Below are 6000 nucleotides of genomic sequence, written 5' to 3' on the forward strand. Positions count from 1 at the left end.
TCCTTATGAGTATCCTTTGGGTATGATAGAAAAACTGCTAGCTAATCCTTTTACAGGAGATGGAACAAAGCATCCTGATGAACACCTAATATATGTGGATGAAGTTTGTGGATTATTTAAGCTTGTAGGTATACCCGATGATGTTGCTAAGAAGAAGGTCTTCCCTTTATCTTTGAAGGGAGACACATTGACATGGTATAGGCTATGTGATGATATGAGATCATGAAACTATAGAAGATTGAAATTGGAATTTCATCAAAAGTATTACCCTATGCATCTTGTTCATCGTGACCGCAATTATATATATAATTTTTGGCCTTGCGAAGGAGAAAGCATCTCTCAAGCTTGGGGGAGGCTTAAATCAATGTTATATTCATGCCCCAATCATGAGCTCCCAAGAGAAACAATTCTTCAAAAAATTTATGCTCGGCTTTCTGAAAATAATCGCATCATGCTCGATACTTCTTGTGCTGGCTCTTTTATGATGAAGACTATTGGATTTAGATGGGATTTATTGGATAGAATTAAACGCAACTCTGAAGATTGGGATCTCGACGAAGGTAAGGAGTCAGGTATGACACCTAAGTTTGATTGTGTTAAATCTTTTATGGATACCGATATTTTCCGTAAATTTAGCACTAAATATGGACTTGATTCTGAGATAGTAGCTTCTTTCTGTGAATCTTTTGCTACTTATGTTGATCTCCCTAAGGATAAGTGGTTTAAATATCATCCTCCCATAGAAGTAAAAGTAGCTGCACCTATTAAAGTTGAAGAAAAGACTATCACTTATAATGATCCTATTGTTCCTACTTGTTATGTTGAGAAACCTCCTTTCCCTGTTAGGATAAAGGATCATGCTAAAGCTTCAACTGTGGTTCGTAAAAGTAATATTAAAACATATACACCTCCTGAGCAAGTTAAAGTTGAACCTAATATTGCTATTGTTAAAGATCTCTTGTCTGATAATATAGATGGGCATGTTATTTACTTCTGTAATGAAACTGCTAGAATTGCTAAACCCTGCGATACAGATAAACCTAGACCTGTGGTAGGCATGCCTGTTATTTCTGTTAAAATAGGAGATCGTTGTTATCATGGCTTATGTGATATGGGTGCTAGTGCTAGTGCAATACCTATTGACTTATACAAAGAAATTATGCATGACATTGCACCTGTTGAGTTAGAAGAAATTGATGTTACTATTAAACTTGCTAATAGAGATACTATTTCACCAATGGGAATTGTTAGATATGTTGAAGTCTTGTGTGGGAAAACTAAATATCCTGCTGATTTTCTTGTTCTTGGTTCCCCACAAGATAGCTTTTGTCCCATTATATTTGGTAGACCCTTCTTAAATACCGTTAATGCTACCATATATTGCACAAGGGATGTTGTTACTGTCGGCTTAGATGATATGACTCATGAGTTTAATTTCTCTAAATTTAGTAAACAACACCGTGAAGAAGAATTGCCTAGTAAGGATGAAATTATTGGTCTTTCTTCTATTGCCGTACCTCCTAGTGATCCTTTAGAACAATATTTGCTAGACCATGAGAATGATATGTTTATGAATGAAAGAAGGGAAATAGATGAAGTATTCTTTAAACAGGAACCTATTCTGAAACACAATTTGCCTGTTGAATCCTAGGGGATCCCCCTCCACTTAAGGGTGATCCCGTGTTTGAGCTTAAACCGTTGCCTGATAATCTTAAATATGCTTATCTTGATGAAAAGAAGATATATCATGTTATTATTAGTGCTAACCTTTCAGAGCATGAAGAAGAAAGATTATTGAAAACTCTAAAGAAGCACTGTGCTGCTATTGGATATACTCTTGATGATCTTAAGGGCATTAGTCCCACTCTATGCCAACATAAAATAAATTTGGAAGCAGATGCCAAACCAGTTTGTGATCCTCAATGACGTCTGAATCCTAAAATGAAAGAAGTGGTAAGAAAAGAAATACTAAAGCTTCTGGAGGCAGGTATAATTTATCCCGTTGCTGATAGTCAGTGGGTAAGTCCTGTTCATTGTGTCCCTAAGAAGGGAGGTATTACTGTTGTTCCTAATGATAAAGATGAATTGATTCCACAAAGAATTATTACAGGTTATAGGATGGTAATTGATTTCCGCAAATTAAATAAGGCTACTAAGAAAGATCATTACCCCTTACCTTTTATCGATCAAATGCTAGAAAGATTATGCAAGCATACACATTACTGCTTTCTAGATGGTTATCCTGGTTTCTCTCAAATACCTGTGTCGGCTAAAGATCAATCAAAGACTACTTTTACATGCCCTTTTGGTACTTTTGCTTATAGATGTATGCCTTTTGGTTTATGTAATGCACCTGCTACCTTTCAAAGATGCATGATGGCTATATTCTCTGACTTTTGTGAAAAGATTTGTGAGGTTTTCATGGACGACTTTTCCATCTATGGATCTTCTTTTGATGATTGTTTGAGCAATCTTGATCGAGTTTTGCAGAGATGTGAAGAAACTAATCTTGTCTTGAACTGGGAAAAGTGCCACTTTATGGTTAATGAAGGTATTGTCTTGGGGCATAAAGTTTCTGAAAGAGGTATTGAAGTTGATAAAGCCAAGGTTCATGCTATTGAAAAGATGCCATGTCCCAAGGACATCAAAGGTATAAGAAGTTTCCTTGGTCACACCGGATTTTATAGGAGGTTCATTAAGGACTTCTCAAAAATTTCTCGGCCTCTGACTAATTTATTACAAAAAGATATACCATTTGTCTTTGATGATGATTGTGTAGAAGCATTTGAAATACTTAAGAAAGCATTAGTCTCTGCACCTGTTGTTCAGCCACCTGATTGGAACTTACCCTTTGAAATTATGTGTGATGCTAGCGATTATGCTGTAGGTGCTGTTTTAGGGTAAAGAGTTGATAAGAAATTAAATGTTATCCATTATGCTAGTAAGACTCTAGACAATGCTCAAAGAAATTATGCTACTATTGAAAAAGAACTTTTAGCAGTTGTATTTGCTTGTGATAAGTTCAGACCTTATATTGTTGATTCTAAAGTAACTATCCACACTGATCATGCTGCTATTAAATATCTTATGAGAAGAAAGATGCTAAACCTAGACTTATTAGATGGGTTCCCTTGCTACAAGAATTTGATTTGCATATTGTTGATAGAAAAGGAGCTGAGAACCCCGTTGCAGACAACTTATCTAGGTTAGAGAATATTCTTGATGACCCACTACCTATTGATGACAGCTTTCCTGATGAAAAATTAAATGTCATAAGTACTTCTCGTAGTACTCCTTCGTATGCTGATTATGCTAATTACATAGTTGCTAAATTTATACCACCTAGCTTCACATACCAACAAAAGAAAAAGTTCTTCTATGATCTGAGATATTACTTTTGGGATGACCCACATCTTTATAATGAAGGAGTAGATGGTGTTATTAGACGTTGTGTACCTGAGCATGAACAGGAACAGATCCTACGCAAGTGCCACTCTGAAACTTATGGAGGACACCACGCGGGAGATAGAACTGCACATAAGGTATTGCAATCCGGTTTTTATTGGCCTACTCTCTTCAAGGATGCCCGTAAGTTTGTCCTATCTTGTGATGAATGTCAAAGAATTGGTAATATTAGTAGACGTCAAGAAATGCCTATGAATTATTCACTTGTTATTGAACCATTTGATGTTTGGGGCTTTGATTATATGGGACCTTTTCCTGCCTCTAATGGATATACACATATTTTAGTTGCTGTTGATTACGTTACTAAGTGGGTAGAAGCTATTCCAACTAGTAGTGCTGATCATAACACTTCTATTAAAATGCTTAAAGAAGTTATTTTTCCGAGGTTTGGAGTCCCTAGATATTTAATGACTGATGGCGGTTCACATTTTATTCATGGTGCTTTCCGTAAAATGCTTGCTAAATATGATGTCAATCATAGAATTGCATCTCCGTATCACCCACAGTCTAGTGGTCAAGTAGAATTGAGTTATAGAGAACTCAAATTAATTTTGCAAAAGACTTTCAATAGGTCTAGAAAGAATTGGTCCAAGAAACTTGATGATGCATTATGGGCCTATAGAACTGCATATAAAAATCCTATGGGTATGTCTCCGTATAAAATGGTATATGGAAAAGCATGTCACTTACCTCTCGAACTAGAACAAAGGCATATTGGGCTATTAAAGAGCTCAACTATGATTTCAAACTTGCCGGTGAAAAGAGGTTATTTGATATTAGATCACTTGATGAATGGAGAACCCAAGCTTATGAAAATGCCAAGTTGTTTAAAGAAAAGGTTAAAAGATGGCATGACAAAAGGATACAAAAGCGTGAGTTTAATGTAGGTGATTATGTATTGCTATACAACTCTCGTTTAAGATTTTTTGCAGGGAAACTTCTCTCTAAATGGGAAGGCCCCTATGTTATCGAGGAGGTCTATCGTTCCGGTGCCATAAAAATCAACAACTTCAGAGGCACAAATCCGAAGGTGGTAAACGGTCAAAGAATCAAACATTATATCTCAGGTAATCCCATAAATATTGAAACCAATATTTTTGAAACCATAACCCCGAAGGAATACATAAGGGACACTTTCCAAAACGTTTCGGACTCCGAAAAGGAATAGGTATGTGGTACGGTAAGTAAACCGACTCCAAAACAATTTTAAGGCAATATTTCTCCGTTTTGGAATATTTAGAAAAATAGAAAATTAAGTAGCAGTCCGAGAAGGACACGAGGGCCCCACAAGGGTGGAGGGTGCGCCCTACCCCCTTGGCGCACCCCCCTACCTCGTGAGCACCTCGTGTGCCTTCCGGACTCCGTTTTCTTGCATGATACATATTTTGGTCGGTAAAAATTCACTATATATTCTCCCGAAGGTTTTGACTCCCGTATCACGCAAATATCCTCTGTTCTTGTTTTGGGTTGTTCTTTGTCAGGGTTGTCAAGGCCAGGCATCATGTCATCCCCCTCCTCCAACAACGGTGACAAAGATGCCTGGCTAATGAAGATAGAGCTGAAGAGGGAAGAACCTATGGAGATCAACAAGGATGAAGGGATCAAGAAGGCCACAGAGAACCAAGCTCCGGCAACAGAAGACATCCTTCAACTTGATCACAACCTTCTTACCCCAACTGAGATCGAAGCTTTCTAGATGATTGAGTTAACTCGTATTCAAAACAAGTATCTCACAAGTGAAAATATTTTGTTAAAGGAGCATATCTTTGCACTCAAGGGCATTATTCGCAAGCTAGAGGACCTCTTATGCTCGATGTGCGACTATCCATCACCTCCTTCACCAACCAAGGAGATATAATCACATGGGTATGGGCACTCCCCTTGGCAACTGCCAAGCTTGGGGGAGGTGCCTCGGTATCGTATCCCAATCACAACTCCTATCTTTACCGTTTTCCTTAGTTCGATCCTATTAGTAGTATTTTGATCTAGTAGAATAAAGTTTATGGCATGATCTAGTTTTGAGTTTTGCCTTATGATCTCTCTATGTAATCGAGTCCGTGAGCTATATAATAAAGATTAGTTTTGAGTCAAGGGCTTGATTTTCTTGCTATGATCTTGGGTGAATAAAAGAAAAGAGAAAAAGAATAAGAAGAAACAAAAGTTCATATTGTTCTTATTGATAGTAATGACTTCACATAGAAAGAGTATGATGATTAAAAGTTGTTGGGAGTTGGCAGACATAGCTTTGGTCATCGTCGCAATTAATAGGAAGTAATAAGGAAAGAGAGGTTTCACATATAAATATACTATTATTGACATCTTTTATAATTGGGAGCACTCATCAAAATATGACATGCTAAAGAGTTGATGTTGGACAAGGAAGACAACGTAATGGGTTATGTTTTCTTATATCTGAGATAAACTATGTTGTCATGGATCATCCAACATGTTGAGCTTGCCTTTCCCCCTCATGCTAGCCAAATTCTCAGCACTAAGTAGAGATACTACTTGTGCTTCCAAATACCCTTAAACCAG

The sequence above is a fragment of the Triticum urartu genome, chromosome 2 (assembly GCF_003073215.2).
Source record: "Triticum urartu cultivar G1812 chromosome 2, Tu2.1, whole genome shotgun sequence".
NCBI lineage: Eukaryota > Viridiplantae > Streptophyta > Magnoliopsida > Poales > Poaceae > Triticum > Triticum urartu.